Source organism: Bos grunniens, chromosome 14 (assembly GCF_055505025.1).
Source record: "Bos grunniens cultivar Pamir isolate PY7600 chromosome 14, Bosgru_T2T1.0, whole genome shotgun sequence".
In the NCBI taxonomy this organism is placed as follows: Eukaryota; Metazoa; Chordata; class Mammalia; order Artiodactyla; family Bovidae; genus Bos; species Bos grunniens.
This window is the reverse complement of record NC_141178.1, coordinates 37082889-37108081: the sequence shown is the minus strand read 5'-3', so window position 1 is coordinate 37108081 and position 25193 is coordinate 37082889. Positions and strand designations below refer to the sequence as shown.

The following is a 25193-nucleotide window of genomic DNA, read 5'->3' as shown; positions in this document are numbered from 1 at the left end:
TTACTGCACATCATTTTCTTCCTCACCACAGGATCATTCATATTTGCCTACAAATTTGCTGGTAGCTCATGGGCTTTCCTGGTGGTTCAGATGGTAAAGAATCTGCCTATAATGTAGGAGACCTGGGTTCGATCCCTGGGTTGGGAAATTCCTCTGGAGAATGAAATGGCAATCACTCCAATATTCTGGCCTGGAGAATTCCATGGTCAGGCAGAGGAACCTAGTAGGTTACAGTCCTTGGGGTCGCAAAGAGTCAGACACAACTAAGCGACTAACTCACTTTCATGCCTTAATACTCATCTTTTAAAAAGACCGCATAATTCTTTTCAGTTTTCATTTTGGTATCTGCTCCATTTTAAAGAACCCTCTATACTCACTGCTTCCCCTTCCTCACATTCTATTTGTTCTTAGTGTGACTGTAACTGAACAGCCATTAACTGAAATAATTTTTTTCAGGGTCACCAACATCTTCCATCTTCCCAAAGTCAATGGCAAATTTTCTGTTCCCCCTTTTCTCAACATCTTAGTGAAGTGAAGTGAAATCGCTCAGTCGTGTCTGACTCTTTGTGACCCTGTGGACTGTAGCCTACCAGGCTTCTCCATCCATGGGATTCCCAGGCAAGAATACTGGGGTGGGTTACCATTTCCTTCTCCAGGAGATCTTCCCGACCCAGGGATCATACCTGGGTCTCCCACATTGGAGGCAGATGCTTTAACCTCTGAGCTACCAGGGAAGCTCCAACATCTCAGTAGGAGTCAACAAATCTGACTAATCTTATCTCTTAATTTCATTTTCAAGGTTTTTGAGACCATATTTATACAGTGTTTTTTCTCCCTTCTTGGGACATTCTTTTTCAATTTCCTTTACTGGCTCCTTCTCTTTTTTCAGATCTATAAATATAGGAAACTCTTAGGGCTCTGTCCTCAGCCTTTGTCTGTTCTCTAGAACACACATCCTGAGGCAATTTTAACTATTCCCATGGCTTCAAATGTCATCTGAATGCCGATTTTCCTCATACAAAGTACTGCAATTAATCTCGATGAATAAACAAATGAATGGCAAAAGGGCAATCATTTCCATAATCTTGTATGTATCTTGTATATGTCTTACTGTGTAACCTTGGGAAAATTACTTAATGCATTTATGCCTCAATTGGTAACATTACTTAATGTCTGGAGTTCTTATGAAAATTAAATGATAATGTACCCAAAGCACTTAGCCTAGTGCCTGACAAACAGGAAGCACTCAATAAATTCGAACACAACAATACATATTAGTTATATCAGGGATGGGCTATTTAGAAAACACAATTAAGCCAAACAAAACCAAGTTCTTAAATTTTCATCTCAAGATCATATTTACAAGAATATCACAATCACTTGGCATTTCAGGAACTTCTATTCATGAGCTTTTGTATTTAATTAAACTTTTTTTTCAGCCAAAGTGATGGTTTCATTGCTCCTCCACACATGACCAAAACCAACCTGTCCCCTCTATCACATATAAGAACGGAGTCAACTGATGATGCTCATGGCCCATAGTTAACATAAAAAAATTAGTCATAAACTTTGAGTGTCACCATAAAATAAAACTAAACAAAAATATTGATAGGAAACTGCTTTAAAACGGGGAGGGAGGTGGGAGGGGGGTTCAGGATGGGGAACGCGTGTACACCTGTGGTGGATTCATGTTGATGAATGGCAAAACCAATACAATATTGTAAAGTAAAAATAATAATAATAAATAAATGATAAATGGTTAAAAAAAAAAAGAATGGAATCAACTGAATAGACACTTAGGGTAGGTGTTAATTATTAAATACATACATGGGGTTGAAGTCTATCCACAATGGGAATAACTGGAATATTTACTCCCTTTGGGGAATATTAGCAAAAGGAAAACATAACTGATTTCTTTTAAATTCTTACAGTTTTATAGGGATGCAAACAATTTTTACCTACAATGTCTCATTTTATCTGTAAATCAATCGTGTGAGGTGGCAGGAAGACTATAATTTTTATCTTATAGTTGAAAACAGTGAGGTTAATTGACTCCCATGGTTTATAATTGGCAAATCCATACCTGGAAAAAAACAGGTCTTGATTGCTAGTCTGCTGAACATTCCAGCACTAGTTCTCAGTGCTTTGCCTCGGTAGATATTGTGATGAACTGATTTTATTATATGAAATAGAACAGGTTGTTTTTCACTTGGTAACACCAACACCTCTATTTTATTGCCATCCAAAAGATTTCCTTAATACCCCTTGACTGAGAAGCTGCACTTATCTGTGCTTTAGTCTACTGTATATAACTTTAGAAACCATGAAATCTGGTACATTAACACTTGAGAGTTTCCATAAGGCAGAAGACACCCAGACACTCACCAGTTATAAAGCATGACCAAAGAAGGAGAAAGGGGCATGACAAAAGCAGAGCCTACAGAGAGATTTCCTTACGAAGCCTAGAGTAGACAGCAGGTTCAGAATCACTCAGAGCCGGGTCTTCATCACCTTGTCATGGCATTTGAAGAAAAACAAACTTTTGAGTGTGTTTTCTCAACTAAAACCAAGGACCCTAATATCTAACTCACAGCATCATCATGAGGATTAGTGCCTAACATATTACTGCTGCTTAATAAGCATTTGTTCCTGCCTCAATTCCCACAAAAACCACTGGTTCATTTGGGTTAAAGACGTCACCCTGCAGGAAGAGGGAAGACCAGTTCCAACTGGGCATTTTATTACCAAGTGCAGCAGAGAGCAATTAAAATCAAATGTGTACCCTTGTTTTGTTCTTTGTTTTGAATGCATTCATCTTGTTTTTGAAAACCGTCAATTACAATGCAGGAAAAAAGCTGTATGAAAGGTATTAGAATGTTTATATTCCTCAGCCTACTGAAAATGTCATTTTAAAAGTAAAAGTTTAAGAAAAATTTGATCGAGTTTAATTTGAAGAAGAAATGAACTCTTAGACAAGTATTGCTTTGATTCTCTCAGTGAGATTTTTGCTGATAAATGAACATAATCTCATGTATTATATACAGAGACTCCTTTAAAAATCTGCCATTAGCCTTTCAAAAATGTCATCTTTTACTCATCCACATCACGGTTTTTCTCCCTCCAATAGCCCCTAATTACTAGAAAGGAAAGAAGAAAAAGGACTAGGATATGAACTGTATTACTTTTCAGAATCTAGAAATCTGCTTAAGATGTATTTTCATAATTATAGCTTACACAGATATCCTGGAAGTAAAAGACACTGAGTATTTCTAATTATCTTATAGATTATCAAGTTAGAGAAGAAAATGGCCAAAATATTTAAATGAGCACCTTCTTGTGAGGATCAAACTGATTAAATAACCTTTATGAGCAAAAGAGAATTTCCACATTCACATCATAAATGGATCTATTAACTTTAAAAAATTTTTTTATTTTGTATTGGGGTATAGTCTCTTAACTTTTAATATTGTTTTGAAGTTTGAACTCTTAAGCTGTAAAAGTTGTAAGTTTTAAAATGGTTTTACTCATAGCACATATAAATTACTTTTTGGTCAGAAAAGATATTTCAGATTTATTTCATAACAATCCAGCCACAGGGTGTTATTTTAGTCCCACTTAGCGGACAGCTAGAAAATGAATATCACAGATATAAGTAATCTGTCCAGGATATACTTCAAATAAGTGGAATGAATAGTTTGAACTTGAGCCTGGGTCTCTTGAGCCCACTTTGCCAGTGCTTTTCACTATTCACTTTGCTTTAGACTTACAAGACTTTGATTTGAGTCCCATATTAGTTGCTTCTGGGCAGTCAACTTTGTGTAAGTCAACTAACTTCTCTGAAGCTCAGGTATCTATTTTTAAATTTAATTTTATTTTTGGAGAAGACTCTTGAGAGTCCCCTGGACTGCAAGGAGATCCAACCAGTCCATTCTGAAGGAGATCAGCCCTGGGATTTCTTTGGAAGGAATGATACTAAAGCTGAAACTCCAGTACTTTGGCCACCTCATGTGAAGAGTTGACTCATTGGAAAAGACTCTGATGCTGGGAGGGTTTGGGGGCAGGAGGAGAAGGGGACGACAGAGGATGAGATGGCTGGATGGCATCACTGACTCAATGGACGTGAATCTCAGTGAACTCCGGGAGTTGGTGACGGACAGGGAGGCCTGGTGTGCTGCGATTCATGGGGTCGCAAAGAATTGGACATGACTGAGCGACTGATCTGATCTGATTTTTCAATATTGTACAATTGTATTTGTCAATTGCATCTCAATATAGGGATGGTGGGAAACCTCATCTCATTCGGGTTCTTTCTTTATGTCTTCAGTTGTAGATCTTTTCTAGTAGGTTTTGGTCTTTTTCTTAGATGGTTATTCTGCAGATAGTTGTGATCTAGGTGTGCTCCTGAGAGGAGATGAATTCAGTGTCTTTCTATTTTGCCATTTTGCTAATGCAAAAAAAAAGAAAAAGAAACAGCAACATACCCTCCGGTATCTTTCTTTTCAGGTGGGTAAAGTAATATCTAGTTTCCTTTCAAGGCTTTAGAAAGAGCAAAGGACATAATGAATATTAAAACACTTCACAACAGATTTTAATATTCCCATTAAAAAGTCAAACAGTTATAGAGACTGACTGCCTGGCAAATGGAAATAACAAGACCCCTAGTGAGCCTCAGATATAAATATAGGTCTAAATTCTTATTTTTTCACTTCCTAGCTTTGTACCTGACCCACATTCCTTATTTTCTGAGGATCGCTTTCCTCACTTGTAAAACTGGCATACACAATAAGTGCTGCTCCATGATCTGTGCCCGATTTACTCCCTTTTAAACTGAAATAGTTATTATTCAGGTTTTATTATATTCTGGATATTTGTTTAAAGACAAATTTAATAGCTACTCAGCAAAGGCATACTTGCCTTCTTTGCTAGTGGTGGTGGTTTCGTCACTAATTCGAGTCCGACTCTTGTGACCTCATGGACTATAGCCCTCCAGGCTCCTCTGTCCATGGGATTTTCCAGGCAAGAATCCTGGAGTGGGTTGCCATTTCCTTCTCCAGGGGCTCTTCCTGATCTAGGGATTGAACCTGGGTCTCCTGCATTGCATGCAGATTCTTTGCTGAGCCACCAGGGAAGCCCTTCTTTAGTGTGATCAGATTTCATCTTGTAACTGCAAATCCCACCCTCACATTACAGACAGGTCTATCAGACTGAATAAAATAGAAGTAATTTATACCCTTTTCAGTGGAAAACAAAACACAACAAAAGCCTATCCTGAGATTCAAGCAGATGAGAGGAAGATTTGAGAGAGAAAAGAAAAGATCTGTATGAAAATGAAACTTTGGCCCAGCTGCCAAGCATAGGGAGAAGCACAGAGGTTTTGATCACTGGGTAAAGAGCAGACTGTGGGGATCCTCTCTGTGTGCAAAACACTGCACTTGGACCACCTGGGAAGGTGTGAGGCTTAGACACCTGAGCCACAGGAATGACAGTGGCATTGAAAGATCTCAGAGAAGCTTGCTAATGCAAACTAGCTTTCCCTAAAGGCCCTGTTAAAAAGCCACCCATGGTCAAGTTTGAGCATCAAAATATCTATTTGCTTTCCTGGTTTCTGTATTATTTGATTCTCAAATTCCTTCTTGCAAAAGCAGCACATGTCCAAATAAAAATTCTGTAAATACAAGGGCAGCCAAGACTCATATCTTGCCATCACTCCCCCAAACTGCTCTTGAGAGGAACCTGGCACAACCCACCCACGAAATCTCCGGCTGAGACCCTGGCAGAAAACAGACTGCTTCACGCATTAGCAGCCCAGAGTTATTTTGGGTCTGCCACTTACCAGCAATGTGTGCTTGTGGGGGTCACTTAACCTTTCTGGGCTTCTGCTTCTTATCTATAAATCTACGAGGCTGGGCTGAAGACTGAATATCTGTCAGATCCTTCTTGTCCCAGTGTTCTCTGATCCAACTTATGAACCAATAATAAGGATTCCCAAACTAAAACAAAGTCAATGTTGCCTCCAATTTGGAATGCACTGACGTGATGTTACTAGATTTAGTGTATCTGTGGAGAGGGGAAAAAAAAAAAAAACAGTTTACCGGCAGCCTGGGTGAGTCAAAAGGCCAAGCTATTTTTGGTAAAGACCACTAAACAGGCTTGGGCATTTATATGCATTTTCTCAGCAACAGGACACAGGCATCTTGCCCACATTCCAGGGAAAGACCTACCAACACCTTTGCTACAGTCCAGTAGTGAAATAAACGTACTTAGCTGAATAAGGACAACTCACAGTGAATGCTGGTTGTTTTTTTTTTTTTGCAGTCTGCAAGTTGGTTATCTTGTCAAGCTGGTAGTCATCAGGTGGGACTCACAGCTTCAGTAGGGGAGTTAAGAAGCATTTCTGGACTACTTTTTTTTTCCATTTGCCTATACTAAATTGAATTAAGAAGTCATCACCTTATAAAGATCCCTGTGGCGAGGGCTAAGAAATACAGTGACCATCGTATATTGAGTTTGGATGACAACTGTGTAAATGACAGGCCGACAAATGGTCTTTCTAGTACATAAGGATGATTAGGATAAAGAATATGTTTTCCTTTTATTATCAAAACTTTGAACATTTCAGGTAGTGCAGCTCTGATGGAGAGAGCTAACTCCAGGCTGTAAAGTAACATTTACTGATGCTAAGTAACCCGACTGGGTGGTGCATTTGGAAACCGCCAAGAGAATCAATTCTAAAAGTTCTCTTCACCAAGAAAACACTTTCCTTGTATCTATGTGAGCTGATGGATGATAAAACTTATGGTGATTAATTTTTCATAATAAAGGTCAGTCAAGTCACAAAGCTATAAACATTCAACTTACACAGGGCTGTCTGTCAGGGATGACTCAGTAAAATTAAAAGGGAAAAAGGTTTATAAGGAAAATGTTTAATGAAAATTAATCAGTTTTAAGAAAAAAAAGTGCTAACACCCATAGTTAGCACGTTAATGAGGCAGCAGAATACGGCATTTAGAAGTGAGAATTTGAAAACCACAGTGTTGAAATGTGAATTCCAGCTCTGTCTCTTTTATTCACTCTGACACCTTGGGCAAGAGATAGCCTCTGGGAGACTCAGTTTTCCTATCTGTATAATGGTGAGAATCACTGCACCTAATGTGAATATAAATACACATATGATGCAGTCAGCATACAGGCTAATGCATAAGCACTAAGTCAACACTATCAGCATTAATAATCTATTACAAAAGTAAACTTTGAACTATGCTTTGTATAATTATATACTTTGTATCTTTTGCATTAGGTATTGTGTTGTAAAAAGTTAACCAGATTTACCCTCAACTCTGATAAACATGACCCTCTGAAGACACAGGGGCTTGGTCAAGCCATCTTCCAACCACCAGGGAACTGAGAAAAGGAGGTGACACTGAGAAGACAGATGGAAGAAATGTAGAAAGAACAGTCAGGCTGCTAAAGCATTATTTATACTATAGTGTCATTTAGATTCTTGATCTAGGAAAAGAAACTTTAGTCTTGAAATGTTCAGTTGTGTAAGCTAAGGAGTTTCTCTATTTTAGTTGAGCAAGCTTGAGATATATCTTATGCTACTTACAAAAAAAAAAAAACCAAACACCAAACCAATGCCTATTGGATCCTTGCTAAAAATGCAGTTTCCTTGACCTTCCAATCTTCAAGAGTGGTTCTAAGGAATTCAGAATCCTTAATGAAGTCCCCAAGTGATTCTCTTACAAAACCAGTGTTAGGGACTGAATCGTGTATCCCCCAAACTCAGTTATTGAAATCATCACTCCAAAATGGCAACCCACTCCAGTATTCTTGCCTGGAGAATCCCATGGGCAGAGGAGCCTGGCAGGCTATAGTCCTTGGGGTAGCAAGAGTCGGACACGACTTAACGACTAAACCAACCAACCAAACAGTACCTCAGATGACTGTATGTGAAGACAGGGTCTTTAAAGAGGTTTTAAAGTGAAATGAGGCCATTAGGGTGACCTCTTATTCAATACGATTGATGTCCTTATGAAAAGAGATCAGGACAATCAGGACACAAACATACAGTGGGGAGACCACGTGAAGACACAGGAGAAGACCGCCACCTACAAGCCACAGAGGCCTCGGGAGAAATCAACTCTGATGATACCTCCATCTGCAATTGGACAAAATAAGCTGCTGCTGTTTAAGCCACCCAATTGGTGGTACTTTCTTACCATAGTCCTAGAAAATGAAGATAATCAGCTGTGGGAAACATCAATTCTGGAACTCCTCGCTCCATGTCAACATCTGGTTTGCAACCTTCCAAGCAAGCAGTCCCGCAGCCTTTGTTTAAATCTCCCTGCAAAGGGAATCCTCAAAATTCTAGTGTTACCCATCTCATCTTGGAACTGCTCAGTGTGAGAAAATCTTCCTTACTTTACACTGAAATTTATGTTATCATAACAGTTAAGCTTTCTAATGATAACACTGGGACACGCAAAGATTCTAAAGTAGTTTCAGAACAGTCAGAGAAAGCATTTTACTTGCTGAAAGTTGAATGCTATGCTTACTACTGACAGTATATTATTTGATTTGAATATTCTAGCTTTTAATTAACTTAGGATATTTGACAAATATTATTTGATTATAACTAGCACTCTCAATTTACTGATCATTCTGGATAAACAGAGTTTATCATAGTTCCTAAAATGAAAATATTATGTGTGAAGTTTTCTTCCCCAAGGCATTTTGGACATCTGAAGTGCAATCAACAAATGATGATAAAGTCTCAATAAGTTTGGCTGCATTGTCCTTTCTAAGGTCATATCCTTTAGCTTCAAAGGAAGTGCTTGCTGCATACAATTTCTACCTGCAGTCCGCAGGCTGCCTATTTCTATAAACCTATAGGTAATATTCCTGTCAGGAAGTAATATTTTTACTGTTTTATTTAAAATAGTCCTATCAACTGTTTTACTGAAACAATGATTATTTTGGACAGGTTCTGCCCAGTGGAGTTGTTCAAACTGATTCAATTACCTGTGTAATTGACCTCCAAAGCTTTCCCATTTTAAAGAGGATATTTCTCATTTTAAAGCAGACACTGACGGTCAGGCTAAAGTTGAATAAAGGTCCTTTCACTTCAGTTGACTCTACTGAAACTCGTATTAATAGTGTAACAACAGTAATAATAATAACTAACATTTATTAACTGCTTACAGTGATTCTATAGTGGGCTTTATGCATATTGCCTTATTTAATGCAGTTACCCCTTGATAGAGGTTGTATGTGCTATCTGCATTTTACAGATGAATCTCAGAGAAGTTTTATAACTCCAAATCACACACTTCAGTAAGTAGCTGAACTAAGCTTTTTACCAAGCTTGATTTGGCTTTAAGGTCTTGCTCTCATTTACTGTGTGCATTCCACAAAGAAAATACACAGTCTGGGGAAAGAAAAATTTATCCTCTCAACAACATCTGTATAACATCTGTAAAACAGGGATATTAACACTTGCCCCTTGAGACTGTTGTACAGATTAAATATGGATGCAATTTATTTCAGTATCTCACCCTAGTTCTTGGCAGACATTTCTTCAGTGTTTTATAAATGTCAATTTTCTCTTTTTCAGCAACTCTTGCCCATGTGTTTCCAGGGTACCGATCTGGGCCACGTGGGAAAATCTACAACTAGAAGGTACAGCTAATCCTGAGTTTCCTGAGTTTATATCCAAGTGTAAAGGCAAAAGACTGTGATATGAAACAGTTACAAAATAATCTATTTTAATGAGTGCTGAGAGCAGGGGCTTTGTAGTCAGAATGCACTTGATTTGCACTCTGTCTCCACCATTTCCACCCACCATTTGGAAAATCTGGGACTAGTTGCTTTCCCTCTCAAGGTCTGAGCATTCTTGTCTGTAGCACAAGGATCTACCTCACGAGGTTGATATGAGGATTTTAACAACTATTCTTCATTGGTGTTAATTTGTTCCAAGGAGGGCTGTGAGAAATGTGCTTATTGTATCTCACTCAATCCTTACAACAAGGATGAAATGCCCTCTAGTTCACGATTCTCGTGTTGAGATAATCAAGACACAGGGAGGTACATATTTGATGAATGTCACTTGAACAGTGTCATAGCTGGGGTGCTTTTTCAGGCAGTGTGGCTCTATAGCCCATTCTCCTAACATACTACACAACACTGACTTCTAGATTATAAATGATATATGAGATGTTTCAGAAATATTTCAAATGCTAAAAAACAGTTTATTATAAGTTGTTGTTTACTCACTAAGTCACGCCCACCTCTTTCACAGCCCCATGGAGTGTAACCTGCCAGGCTCCTCTGTCGATGGGATTTCTCAGGCAAGAATACTGGAGTGGGTTGCCATTTTCTTCTCAAGGGGATCTTCCTGACCCAGGGATCGAACCCATGTCTCCTGCATTGGCAGGCAAATTCTTTACCACTGAACCACCAGGTAAGCCCATTAATTTGTAAAAATAAAAACAAACTAATTAAGCAGCTCTCCTTGGGCTGAAAGGAAAGAATAAAAGGTTGTCCAATTTGTGAGGATAATAATGGCTTTAAGCACAATGAATAGCATTATGCTTTTTTTTTATTCCCTAAAAGAAAGAAAGCCGCATGTCTATGAAGTTAATGACCTTTCCAGACTTTTTCAAGATTCTTGCTTCTTCATGTCATTTCAAAAGATAACTTCCAATTTGATGACTGTTCCCATTAGCTCTGGGCCACTTGGCTTGCTTTTTCTAACAAAGGTCCACAGATAAATTGTGCGTGGCGGATGTGATTTCCTTGAAGTTCTCAGTGGTCTAATCTGCCTTGATGTGGTTCCTTTCATGGTTTTACATGGCACTTGTGGGACATAAGTGGGCATAAGGCCAGCTGGGTTATATTGTGTCTATTTGTTTTCTCTTCAAAATGAAGATTGTGTTTAAATGAAAATTGTGTTCCAGGAACAAATTATTTCCCTTTGAAGTGCTATCTCCTAACATGACATTTGAAGGTTTTGTGGAGAGAAATAATTTGTGTTCTCATACAGTTCTTCATGTTAATTGTGCCCTTTCATTTACACTGCAGAAGGAGAAATTCAGACCCATCCTCCATTCTTCAATATTAAGACAGGATCTACACAGAAAGGCTGGTAGTTTTAAAAAATCTTTTCCAGATTATATGAACTCTACCCAAGTATATATATATATACACACACAAGTGTGTACATATATATACAACAGAGGTAAGAAAAGACGTTTTTTCTCTTTTTCCCACTTCAATTCTCTTCCTCCTCCTAGGAGTATATTCTTCTCAGGTTTTTTGGTATATTTGCCTGCAATGCAGGAGACCTGGGTTCCATCCCTGGGTTGCAAAGATCCCCTGGAGAAGGGAAATGCTACCCACTCCAGACCTGGAGAATTCCATGGACTGTATAGTTCACGGGGTCCCAAAGAGTCAGACATCATGTTCTTTTTAATGATCTCAAATTCTTCAGTGTAGGTATAAGTTTGCTGATACATTTTTCTTTTTTAATCTATCATTTTCCCTCTAGTGTTTCAGAAGTTATATGTCCTGTTTCTAACTCCCATCCTGTTGCTGTCCTTACAGTTTTATAGTATGTACAGACATATCTCCTTTTATTACACTTTGCTTCATTGTGCTTCAGAGACACTGCATGTTTGTTTTTTTTTTAATATATTGAAGGTTTGTGGCAACCTTACATTGAGCAAGTCTGTCAGCAACATTTTGCCAACAGCATTATTTCATTATTGAAATAAGGTATGTTCAGTGTTTTTTTTTTAAGACATAATGCTATTCCATACTTAATGAATTACAGTATATCAGTATAATATAAAAGTAACTTTCACATACACTGAGAAACCAAAAAATTCGTGTGACTTATTTTATTGTCATATTCACTTTATTGTGGTGGCCTGGAACTGAATCTCGAGGCAGTATCTCTGAAGTACATAGAGAGTATATGAAATCTATTACTACTTAGAGCTAGTCTGTGTATTTACCTTATGTATAAGAAAAGAAAAATTTTGCTTACATTTTATCCCTTGTCACATGCTACTAGCACACTGATACAATCTGAGAATTTTCAAGATTATGATTTTACTCATTGTTCCAAGATTTTCTTTGCCTTTAGTGTTCTGCAGCTTGAATATACTATGCCCATGTATGAAGGTGTTTTTGGTGTTTATCCTGCTTGGTATTCTAAGATTCCTGGATCTGTGGTTTGATATCTGTCACTAATATTAAAATTGTTACTGCAGCCATGAAAATTTAAAATGGTGACTGCAGCCATAAGATTAAAAGACTCTTGTTCCTTGGAAGAAAAGTTATGACCAACCTAGACAGCATATTAAAAAGCAGAGACATTACCTTACCAACAAAGGTGCCTCTAGTCAAAGCTATGGTTTTTCCAGTAGTCATGTATGGATGTGAGAGCTGGAACATAAAAAAGGCTGAGCACCAAAGAATTGATGCTTTTGAACTGTGGAGCTGGAAAAGGCACTTGAGAGTCCCTTGGACTGCAAGGAGATCCAACCAGTCAATCCTAAAGGAAATCAGTCCTGAATATTTATTGGAAGGTTGGATGTTGGATGTTGAAGCTGAAACTCCAATACTTTGGCCACCTGATGCAAAGAATTGACTCATTGGAAAAGACCCTGATGCTGGGAAAGATTGAAGGCAGGAGGAGAAGGGGACGACAGAGGATGAGATGGTTGGATGGCATCACCAACTCACTGGACATGAGTTTGAGCAAGCTTCAGGAGCTGGTGATGGACAGGAAAGCCTGGTGTGCCACAGTCCATGGGGTCACAGAGTCAGACATGACTGAGTGACTGAACAACAACAACTAATTTTAAAAAACTGTTGAGCATCATTTCTTCAAGTATCTCTTCTTCTCCATTCTCTTTTCCTTCTGCTTCTGATATTCCAGTTATGGGGATGTTGCATCTTTTGATATTGTTTGATGCATTCTGTTTTATGTATACTGCTCTGTTTTGTTCATTATTTTTTTCTCTTTGTATTTCAGTTTGGGAAATTTGAACTATTTTCAACTTCACTGATCCTTTCCTGAGCCGTGTCCAGTCTACTAATCAACCCATCAAACACAGTCTTCACTTTTGTTACTTTGTTTTTTATTTGTAGCATTTTCATTTGATTCTTTCTTAGGCGAGTCATCTCTGTGCTTACATTATCTACCTGTTCCTTCATGCTGTCTACTTTTCCCATTAGAACCTTTAATGCAGTTCTTTAAAATTCCCTAATAGTCTGTCATATCTGACTCTGGAGTTTGCCATGTGACACTGGTTCTTTAATGGGTCCAAGAAAACTGGCTGATTTTTAGTTTGTTCAGCTTGTTCTTGTTATAAGGGCAGAAATGTTGACTTCTAAGCTCTACCTCTTAGAGCTGAAATCAGAGCACTATTATTCTGAAGAAAATGTTTTACTGGTTTTGTTGCTTATAAATGTTTCTGATGAAATGCAGCTTGAAGTTTTTTTTAAAGTTTGTTGAAATATAACTTTAATAAACATTTCAGACAGAGTTTGCAGTGATAAATATTCCAAGTCTAGGCATGTCTTCCTCTGTCATTATTTTGCCATTTATGTGAATGATAATTGGTCTGGGCATTAAATTCAAGGCTCGTAATCTTTTTCCTCAGCATACTGAAGATACTGTTAAATGTTTTCTTGAGCCAGTTTTTAAAATGAGGATTCTATATCAATCTTTCTTGTTCCTTTGTAAGTCCCCTGTTTTTCTCTCTGGAAGCTTTTGGGATTTTCTCTTTATACATACATGGAGTTCTAAAGTTCCACTTAGAATATATATGTGTGGGTCTTCTTTTTTCCACTCTCCAGAAGCAGTTCCACAAGCAGTCCCATTGTTATCTAATGTAAGTCCATGTGCCTGATGCACAGTGAGGCCAAAAACAATACCAAAACATCAGAGTTTGGAGCAGAGAAAGGTTTATTGCAGGGCCATGCACGGAGACTGGTGGCTCAAGCCTTAAAAACCCCAAACTCCTCCCGAAAACTTTCAGCAAAGCACTTTTATAGGGAAGATGGCAGTGCAGGGGGTGGGGATGGGGGGTTAGTTGTTGCAAACATCTTGGTGTCAGATCCTTTGTTCTTGCACTCAAGTCACAAGGTTCGGGAAACCTCACCAAAACAAATGTTATTATCTGTTCTGACAAGAAAGGACAAAGGTCCCAAGGCTGAATTTTGCCCTCCAAGGTTCAGGCCTACAGCACATGGGACTTCTTAACTATTGTTCGGCAGTCCATATGTTCAGATGCCGCTCTTCAACTGCAGGGGGCGCAGGTTTGATCCCTGGTTGGGTAACTAAGATCCCAGACACCACGCTGCATGGCTGGAAAGATAAAGAAAAGGCAAGCCAGGCTGAGAGAAAACATATTGACAATACATATAGCTGAAAAAAGATTGGTATCTAGAATATATAAAGCATACTTACAACTCAAATACAAGCTGCAAATTAATTTTTTTAATGACCAAAAGATTTAGCCAGACACATCATTAAATTATATATATTTGAACGGTTAATAGGCACATGAAAAAAGGTTTAAAATGATTCATCATTAGATTTTGACTATGCAAATCAAAACTCCTACTGAAATGAGATGCCTAGCAACCACGAGAATAGCTCAAATTGAAAATACTGATGCCACCAAGTGGTGGCAAGAATTTGAAGCAACTAGAACTCTCATATAGTTCTGGTGGAAATGTGAAATCATACGGTCACTTTGAATGACAGTGTAGCGGTGTCCTACAAAGTCAGACACACACATTATATGAGCCAGCAATTGTACTTCTAGGCGTTTACCTAAGAGAAATGAAAACATCTGACCACACTATGACTTCTACATGAATTTTCACAGCAGTATTTTTTTAGTAAAGATTAAAAAACCTAGAAACAACCCAAATATCCAATAGATAGTGAGCAGATGAATGTTGTGGTACATCCATACTACGAAATACAACTCAATCATAAACAGGAAGAAAATACTGATAAAACAACAATGATGAAAATTAAACCATTATGCTGAAAGAAAGAAGCCAGACATGAAAGCGTATCTACTTTATAAGTTCTTATATATGAAGGTCTGTGTATATCACATCTAATCTTTACAGATAAGACAGAAAACAGATAAATGGTTGCCTGGGACCAGAATGGGGAGAATGACTGAAATGAAGCACAAGGAAACTTACGTGGCTGATACATTAATATATGTTCTGTTTCTGTATGTGTATGTTCTATATCTTGATGCTTACATTATTATAGGTATTTATCAAAACTCATTCAACTATACACTAAACTATATATAATTTGGTAGGTAGATTATACCTTAATAAAGCTGATTCAAATAAAAACAATCCTTGAGAACAAAAATAAAAATGCAAATAGTTATCTTGTGAAAGACAGAAATTTTTAGGAAAAATAAAATGCTTTTATACAGTATTTGACAGACATCCACATTTTAGATATGTATTAAACTGGTTCTGTGGACTCCTCAGATGATAAGAATGATCTTGGAAGAATATAAATAAAATGTCCTGAAAACTGGAAGTTTTTAAGTTTGATATTTGAGAACTTTCCAAATTTTCTGAATTGATAAGATGCTGAAGTCCTCTAATGTTTAGAAAGTGTTCATATCATCTTGATTTATTACAATTAATCTTATTTTAATTCCTTTGATAAAATTGATGTTTGTGATCTCCGTTGAAATATCTGAATTATGAAAGTAGAAATTAAAATTATGTTCAAATATGCATTATTAAAATAAGGAGAAAAGCAACAAACTGGGTTCTATCCTTGGCTCTATGTTACCTAGATATATGAACTTACAATGAGTCACCTCTATGCCACTCTAATTTGTAGTGTGTAAAATCCACGTGTGGCTTACATTTTTTGGCTCTTTCCACTAATTAAACCCCTCTATTAACTGCCCTAACTCAAGACTACAATTTTATGTTTGGCTCTAGAAGGATTTGTGTAACCATAAGAGGGCAGCATTCCATTTAAACAAATTCTTGCACAATTTCCTGTAAGTGTTCAGTACACTACAATTACAGGCATTGAGATTGCCATAATATTCGCTAGTATTAACCCCCTTAGGATTATGTTAAGAAGAGTAATTTGTCGGTTTTAAGTATGAATACACAAATTTATCACATTTGTGTATCTCTATTTAAAGAGATATTTTCTATGGATTCTGTGTAAACTGCTATGTTCAGGGTTGCAACTATTTCAAAATCAGCATGCCTGTCCCACATCAAAATCACATTTCAGGAATAAGAGGTAAAGTGAGAAAATAAAAGAGGATAAGGAATCATTTATGGATGAGAATTTACTTGGATCTTATTCGGTGCTCAACACAATTTTAAAGTGGAAGATTTAGAAACTACTGTTAAGGCACTTAGACCATTTAAAGACACTGAATATGTATTCCTTATACATAAACAATAAAAGATAATTGACAAAAAATAGATTCCATCACAGGGAAAGGGATTCTAATTTTCTGTATCAATGTTCCAACTGTTAGCAACTTTATCTACTTTATAAGCCCATCAGTTGATAGGAACAGAAGGCCATGGAGGCTTGCACAGCTCAAGATTACAGTAACAACTTCATGGTTTGTGGAACTAAACACCCTATCTCCTGGTCACTCATCTCAACCTGGGAATGTACCTTTTCTCTCTTCTTGGCCTTCAGTTCATCCTTCCGCTGCACAGTGTTGAATACCTTTTCACCATCTTAGAAAGCCACAATCATCTTTCATAGTTAGAGGAAAGGAATGTTCAGTGGTTTGGAAAGGAAAGGTCCAAGTGCAGGAACTCAAGGAACATTTACCATTTCTAGGTTACGTCTATGCCTACAGCACAAACTGTCACCCACTTGGCTTACTAGGGATGTCTGAAGAATCAAATCAAAGAAGATTTGATTTACTTAAAATCACTCTTTTCATTACACTCATTAGTGTATATGGAGACGGAAATGGCAACCCATTCCAGTATTCTTGCCTGGAGTATTCTATGGACAGAAGAACCTGGTGGGCTACAGTCCATGAGGTCACAGAGTTGAACACGATTGAGTGACTAATACATAAGTGTATATGGCTTCTCACAATAATGGAGTGAATATTAGCAAATAACCAGTATGGCAAATCATACAAGAATCATCTTTTTTTTGAAAAGAACATTTATGCTTGAAATAGAGCCTTGCTTGGGCAAAATTATTAATGGATTACACAACAGAACTTACAAGTTGAGGGAATTTAGAAATGCTCTATAAGCTCACACCTTGCTACAAGAAAAGAGGGAAGCCATGCCTAAAAATGAAAAAAAAAAAAAGTCATTTGATTATAAATGTTACTCTCATTTTACTATTTCATTTTAATATTTAAAATTTATTCCAATATAGTGTTAGCATGTTAATAAAAGGTCAATTGCTTTTATCCTGACCTACTGTTTTATTGTTTTGCCTCAGCTTTTATTATAGAATTGTTATTGCTATGGAAATGTTAACTTCCTGTTTGTATTTCTGGAGTCCTGAAGGGCATGGAAGTTGGCCAGTTTAAGCTTTATTAGGGAGCTACTGAGAGAAAAATGTCTGCAGCATTTTTGCTTTGTACTGCTGCATTTCACAAAATGAAAATCTGTCCATTAAATGTAAATTGTGTGGTCAATGCTATAGCAATGTCTCCCTTTTCTCCCAGTAAAACTCTATAAACCTTAAGCTCATTTAGGTTAATTATGAAGATCCACAATTGCTATATCTAAACCAATATGAACTTGAATCTAACCAGTCTCAAAATGTATATGCCTCTCTGGATTGCAGAGGAGAGTCATGGATAAGGTTGGGTAATCTTTTCAGATGTACTTCATCACGGCTGCCACCTGTTGGAGGAAAATCACAGTGGAGAGCTGAGACCTTGGCTTTCCAGGTTCATAAACCTGATTTTGTGAGTTTACCTAAATTTTAGCTCCAATGTTTTCTTATAAACAAGAACGTCACTTTACTGATTACTAAGGGAGATACAAAAAAAGTGGGAATGAACAACTCTAGTGATCAGATTGCTTATGCCCAATAGCTCTGCATTCATAGTCCTGCCTAGGAACAAAGTAATTAGAAAACTGACTGAGTGATAGAAAAGTTGCTTAATGAGATAGCAGTAAAGGGAAATGAAAGTCCTTAAAAGAATTCTCGTCTTAATTAAAGGAAGATACACCTCTCTGCGGGCTTCCCTGGAGGCTCAGATGGTAAAGAATCTGCCTGCAATGTAGGAAACCTGGGTTCCATCCCTGGGTCAGGAAGATCCTCTGGAGAATGGAATGGCTACCCACTCCAGTATTTTTGCCTGGAGAATTCCATGGACAGAGTAGTCAGACAAGTTATGAGCATGGGGTCACAAAGAGTTGGACATGACTGAGCGACTAACATATATACACACACACATTTCTGCAGTGATCAGAATATGGTAATACTTTGGTTTACTCTTTTTGATGATTACAGGATAGTTATTAGAAGAAATATGCACTCTTTTTTTTTTCTTCTTTCTGTACAGTTTGTATTTGTCCTAACAAAAGTGAAGTCACTCAGTCATGTCCGACTCTTTGAGATCCCGTGGACTGTAGTCTGCCAGGCTCCTCCATCCTCAGGATTTTCCAGGCAAGAATACTGGACTAGGTTACCATTTCCTTCTCCAGGGGATCTTCCTGACCCAAGGATAGAACCAGGGTCTCCCACATTGTAGGCAGACTCTTTACCATCTGAACCACCATCACCTATTGTCCTAACAAACTTCCCCTTTATTTAACCAAATGGGTCATTTTACATATACTGCATGAACAGAACAGACAGTATTTACTCCACATAGTTTTCATTTCAGTGGTGAAAAACAGACAATTAAATGTGGTATATAATATTTCATATGGTTAAAAAACAGTCTTAAAAATAAAAATAAAAAAGAGTAAGGAGGCAGAAAGCAATGAAGGAAGTGCTATTTTAGATAGTACAATCCAGAAAGGCCTCTCTAGAAACATAGAGAGTGGAGCAAAATGACATTGAATTAAGTGAAAGGCCAGCCATAGTTTTTCACATACCTGGGGGACTTAGTGACTAAACAACTGAGACCTTTCCAAAATTAAAATGTGATATTCCAGTCCTACAGAAAAAGGGGGCCACACTCAGCCTAACACTTATGCAGCTGCTCCTTTCCAAATGAAGGCTCAACATGGCTGAAGTTGACCTTATATCAAGTTGTTTCTGATAACAGTGGAAACAGAAAGACCAGTAGACAGCATGTGGGCATGCTCAGTTGCTCAATCACGTCCAGCTCTTTGGGACCCCAGGAACTGTAGCCCACCGGACTCCTCTGTCCATGGAATTTTCCAGGCAAGAATACTGGAGTGGGCTGCCGTTCCCTTCTCCAGGGGATCTTCTCAACTGAGGGATTGAACCCATGGCTCCTGAGTCTTCTGCATTGGCAGGCAAATTCTCTAAAATTGAGCCATCTGGGAAGCCACTCTGTAGACAGAGATAATGCTAAATATGGCTTAATCTTTGGCCACAACAAAGTCAGACTCCATGCAAATCACAAAGAAAGATCAAAGACTATAAAGAGAAGGGGCTTTGGATCCAATACTTGAGCTCAAGTCATACCTGTGACAAGTACTATCTTTGTGATCATTAACCAAGATGCTTAATTTCTTTGTGCTTCACTTTATCTATAAGATTGGCATCATTGTAGTTCTCACTCATAAAATTTTTGGGAGGATAAAGAAAATAAATGATGGATGCAGTATATGATGCATGGAAAGGGCATTGTAACCCTCAGAGATATATAATGCTTTCTCCCAGATATAAAGAAGCAAAAGGAAATAGTCAGTCATACTTGCTTTAGAAGGGAAAAAGTGTGAACACATAATGAAAGTCCACTAGGCCCTAGACACTGCTTAACATACATAATTATTGACCACCAATAAGATGTCAGTATTTTAATTTCACAGGTAAGAAAACTGGGTCTCAGAGAGACCACACAGTTCACTCAAGATTGGGACTTCCCTGGCAGTCCAGTGGTTAAGACTCCGAGCTTCCATTGCACGGGGTACAGGTTTGATCCCTGGGTGGAGAACTAAGATTCCACGTGTCATAATGAAGTAACATGAATTTCCAGATGATGTTTTTATTCCCCACACCATCAGTCCTGCTTAAGCTACTGCAAGAATACAGAAAAACTATGTATTTCATTTAAAACCACTCCTGGGCATAAAGAAGCAGCTCATCAACAGCTACTGTAGAGTCCTTCCCACTCCCTCTCTTGGTGAGGAGCCAAGAAGTGCACTCTGCTTGGTAGCATCCAGGACTGGGGCATCTCTGCCCAGCCCGAGGTGCTGACCGCTGGATTCAATGTGCAGCGGTGTTCCTCCTTGATTTTCAAAGTCCTGAACTGCCAACGCTCCTTCTCATGTGGGAGCGCACAGAACTGCAACAGGGACCTCTGCCTTCCCACCTTGGTGGAACAAGGGCCCACATCACAGGGCTCATGCCTGCTGCCAGGAACCCACTGAGAATCATCACCATGCTTCCCAAAACTGTCATTCGTTTCCAGAAAGGGAGTGAAATAAATAGCCTTTTGATTGGTTGCTTCTCAGCTTCTTCAGAAAGTTAACCTAAGGCTGCCTGGTGGGCTGCCATCTATGGGGTTGCACAGGGTCGGACATGACTGAAGAGACTTAGCAGCAGCAGCATACCCAGGTGGGTCTAACACACCCAGAGTGGATGGATGGTAGATCAGTATGGGAAACATTCGGCTTTATTTTGGTCTCAGGGGATGGCAGGGCTAGGCAGAGTGTGAGTGCATGTGATAGAATGAGGCATGACTTCCGTGTATGTGTGTGTGTGCTTGGTCACTTCAGTCATGTCCAACTCTTTGTGACTCTATGGACTGAAACCCGCCAGGCTTCTCTGTCCATGGAATTTTCCAGGCAAGAATACTGGAGGGGGTACGCATTCCCTCCTCCAGGGGATCTTCCTGATACAGGGATTGAACTCACATCTGCATCTTCTGTATTGCAGGTGGAGGAAGTCCCATTATTTCCATAAGAGGGCCATTTTGTTGGCTGCAATTGTAGCATCATGGGTCAGGGAACTCAGGGCAGAAGCACCAACACAGGTGCCACAGCCCTGCAGGAATCACACTTCCCGGCTGCCCAGAACCAATGTCAACCAGCCTTCTTGCTGACGCACTACATGCAGTCTTAATCTTTTTTGTTGGATGGCACAGCCCAAAATATTCATGACCTACCAGAAAAAAACACAATCTTTAATTAATCAAAACGGTAATTTCTAGGTGTCATTTTATAATACCTTGCTGCTGTTGCTGCTGCTGTTGCGTCACTTCAGTCGTGTCCGACTCTTTGTGACCCCATGGACTGCAGCCTACCAGGCTCCTCCATCCTTGGGATTTTCCAGGCAAGAATACTGGAGTGAGTTGCCGTTGCCTTCTCTTATAATACCTTAGGGTTTTACTAATACAATTAAAAGGGGCTCTGGCATTCTAAATGCTAATATAATTATTTAAATTAAATATGGATCCAAAATTTATAATACCTAGGACCTAAAACAAAATCCCACTATGGATCTCAGGCTTTAAAATAGTCTATCTATTAAACAAAAATGCTTTTATTTATAATTACTCATGTTTTCATTTTTTAAATCAAAGATATTAACTTCTAATCTGAGTCCCTGAGCAGCCTGAGATAATGAAGAGTTGACATTGTCTGAATAACTATTTTATGTCAATGTATCAGCAAATACTTTATGTTTTTAATCTTATATGTAATACATAATTAAATCCCCAAAATACTACAGGTATTATTATTATACTTATTATAAGGAGAATAAACTTAGGTTCAGAGTGGTGACTTAATTTGATGTAGGTGACATAGCAGAGCAGAAATTTGAATCCAAAGAGTTGGTCTCTTAACCGTGATACTCTCTCTGTCAGTTACCAGTTTTGCCATACTGGTTAGCTATGCCTATAGTCAGGTTCAAGGGGTTGTCTATGCAGCCTTTGTTTTTCTATTTCTTTTCTTTTTCTTTTCTCTCTCTCTTTTTTTCTTCTTGAGAGTAAATTTATGATTTCCAACAGTGTGATGGTTTGAACCAGATCTGTACATCAGAATAACTCAAAAAAGAATTTTCAGGTATGTTTTTGACAGGCCCAACTGTAGAGCTTCTGATTTTGTGCACTAAGGCAAGTAGATGCCTGGGTGTAGGTAAAAGCTCCCTGTGTAAGTCTAACCTGGACTCCTGAGGAAGAACACTGCATCAGGTCTTATTAGACACTGAAAAAAAAGGGCAGAAATTGCAACATTATCTTCAAGGACTTGGGCAAATACAGGAACTCCAAGTGGTGTTAGAAAACTGGTCAACAAAAGTATATAACAACTTCAGAAAGATTGTGAATCTAGTCTAGATGGAAAGAAAACTTTATAACAGAAATATGGTACCTTGCTTGACACATCACAGCAAACCCCATGAAAGATTTAAAGATGAATCAACCACCTATGATACTTTGCAGCCCCTTTTCCTGAGTTATCACATGCCTTTGCATCCATGAGTAGAAAATTAGGGTGGAGTGGAGCAAAAGAATAAAACTCTAGATTAAAAAAAAAAAAAAAAAAAAACCTCCACTGGAAATACATTGTGGTTAGAGCTAAACAGTCCCAGTCATTTAAAAATGGAGCGACTGCTTCCAGGAGAGAGCAGTGCGAAATAACCCCATATATTTTATTCCTCTTTAATGCTTTCTGTTCTACAGACAAGCCCTCACAATTCTGCAAAAGGGTTTAGCCGGCTTAAAAAGACACGGTGAGAAGTCATTTCAAAGGATCAGTGTGTTTGACATGCTCAGACTAATTTTGCAGTCTCTCTGCATTATTTCATATGAATTATTTAAAATAATCTACAACCCACCAACACAATGACTTGTGCCTTCTTTCATTCTCTATTTAATGTTCTTGTTGTTGTTAAAGTCAGAAGACAACTTTTTGGCTTTCTGTTCTATTTATACTTCTGAGAAAGGCAAAGGAATTTTTTTTAATTGGAGGATAATTTCTTCATAAAGGAAGCTTTAAAAAAATGTTGATGTCTGTTTGTACATAGAGTTGATTTTTTTAAATGTCCTAATTTGGTGTCCTAATTTTGCTTCCTTGTTGTGTTTCCATGTGTAATCAACAGACACTAAGTACGTCATTGCTGCTGCTGCTGCTAAGTTGCTTCAGTCGTGCCCGACTCTGTGCGACCCCATAGAGGGCAGCCCACCAGGCTCCCCCGTCCCTGGGATTCTCCAGGCAAGAACACTGGAGTGGGTTGCCATTTCCTTCTCCAATGCATGAAAGTGAAAAGTGAAGTCACTCAGTCGTGTCCAACTCTTAGCAACCCCCTGGACTGCAGCCCACCAGGCTCCTCCATCCATGGGATTTTCCAGGCAAGAGTACTGGAGTGAGGTGCCATTGCCTTCTCCAAGTACGTCATTAGGACATACTAAATTTTTTCCATAGCCCTGGGGCCATCTTACACTCTGTTTTTTTCATTAGAGCCCCACACATGGTATTTTCAGTAAATTTTCAATTCTTAGGATGTGGTCTTTTTCCACTGAATACAAATTTTTCCCTGATTTGCTTCTAAATTATATAACTGTTGCTAAATTAGAGATTTAAAAAAAAAAAAAATCACCACTATCTCTCTTGATGTTGAATTAGTATTTAATTTAGCCTACTAGTAGAAATGTCAACAGTCACCCATTCAAGTGACAAAATTAAAAATTTTTTTCAAGTCACGGTGTGGAAAGAATAACTGATTTTACTACTTAGTTGCAGGACCTGACATTGATTTTCCATTTCTATGACAATGATCCCACAATCAGCAAATATCAATTGAATGCCTACAATTCAGAAAGCAAAGGGCTGTGCCAGGGCCTGAGTTGGAGATCCATTAATAACTCTCTACTTCTTTTTTTTTCCTGTTTTGAAGACAGTATTGGCAGCTTACCTGGCACCCACACCATTCCCCACTTCCTCCTTCACACACTCACTTCCTCCCAGCAGACAGAATCTGCCATCCAACATGGAGACTGAAAACACCAGGTACGTATTCTTCCAGCCTCCTTTGCATTTGGAGTGCCAGTCATGGCCACAGCAAACTGAAGGGAAGTCTGATGAGACTGGGTAAGAAACAGAGGAAACAGGGCAAGAAAAACATGGTTCTTCTCTCTGATTAAAAGGATTTTGAGAAAAGTTGCCCCCTTTCAGTTTTTTTTTTTTTTTAAGATACTGTTGTTTTAAAAAATGCTGAGGGATTAAGCAGCCATCTTGCAATCATGAGGCAAAAGCTAAAGACCAGAAACCAATATCCTGAGAAAAAGACCAAGCACAAAAGAAAGAGATTGCATTCTCAATGCTATTTTGAGCCATTGTATTACACCTGGAATTTCCCTGCTCCTGCAATTTGTATTATGTGGGATAATAATTGCATTTTTTATTAATCCATCTTCAGTGGGGTAACCTGTATTTTGCAACTGAAGCCATCCCAACTAGTATGAAAGAAAAAGTGAAAGAGAAAGTCGCTCAGTCATGTCTGACTCTCTGTCCATGGAATTTCCAGGCCAGAATACTGGAGTTCGTAGACATTCCCTTTCAATCCCAGGTCTCCCACATTGCGGGCAGATTCTTTACAGTCTAGGCCACCAGGGAAGCCCCAGTCCCTCCCAACTAATATACCTGCTTCAAAATTTAACTGACACATTAATGCTCTATTAAACTTCCCTCAGTAGCATCTCGGACCCACTCTACAGCACCTCCCACCTCCCATCACCATCCATGTAAAACAAAATGACCCTTACTTTCAATTCCCATGATACCCTGGCATACAAATGCTCATTTTCTTACTTAGGTTTTCAAAGCTCCCTCATTCACTAGCTCTCAAATCCAATGCAACAGGTCTGACTGATGTAACCACTTGCCCCATCTGTTGGTGGCAGGCAGAATTAAATGTCTTTACTAAGAGAATCTGCTCACTCTGGGGTAGGACAATGATAGTAGCTGAAAGTTCAGAAGCCGAGGGAATTGTTTGTTCCCTTATATTGAAGCCATCAATCATCTCC

General features: G+C 38.5%; 1 protein-coding gene across 2 annotated transcripts in view; it reads right to left on the bottom strand.

Annotated features, from left to right (window-relative positions):
- COLEC10 (collectin subfamily member 10) overlaps window positions 1-25193 on the bottom strand; it is a 197916-nt gene that overhangs the window by 131645 nt on the left and 41078 nt on the right. Inside the window, exon 1 of one of the 2 annotated variants that reach the window (XM_086336409.1) lies at window positions 5834-5993. The exons of the other annotated variant lie outside the window; for it this stretch is intronic. The gene's annotated coding sequence lies outside the window, so the exon portion shown is untranslated. Of the gene's footprint in view, window positions 1-5833; window positions 5994-25193 lie in introns of those variants that run through there. 2 annotated transcript variants of the gene reach the window in all.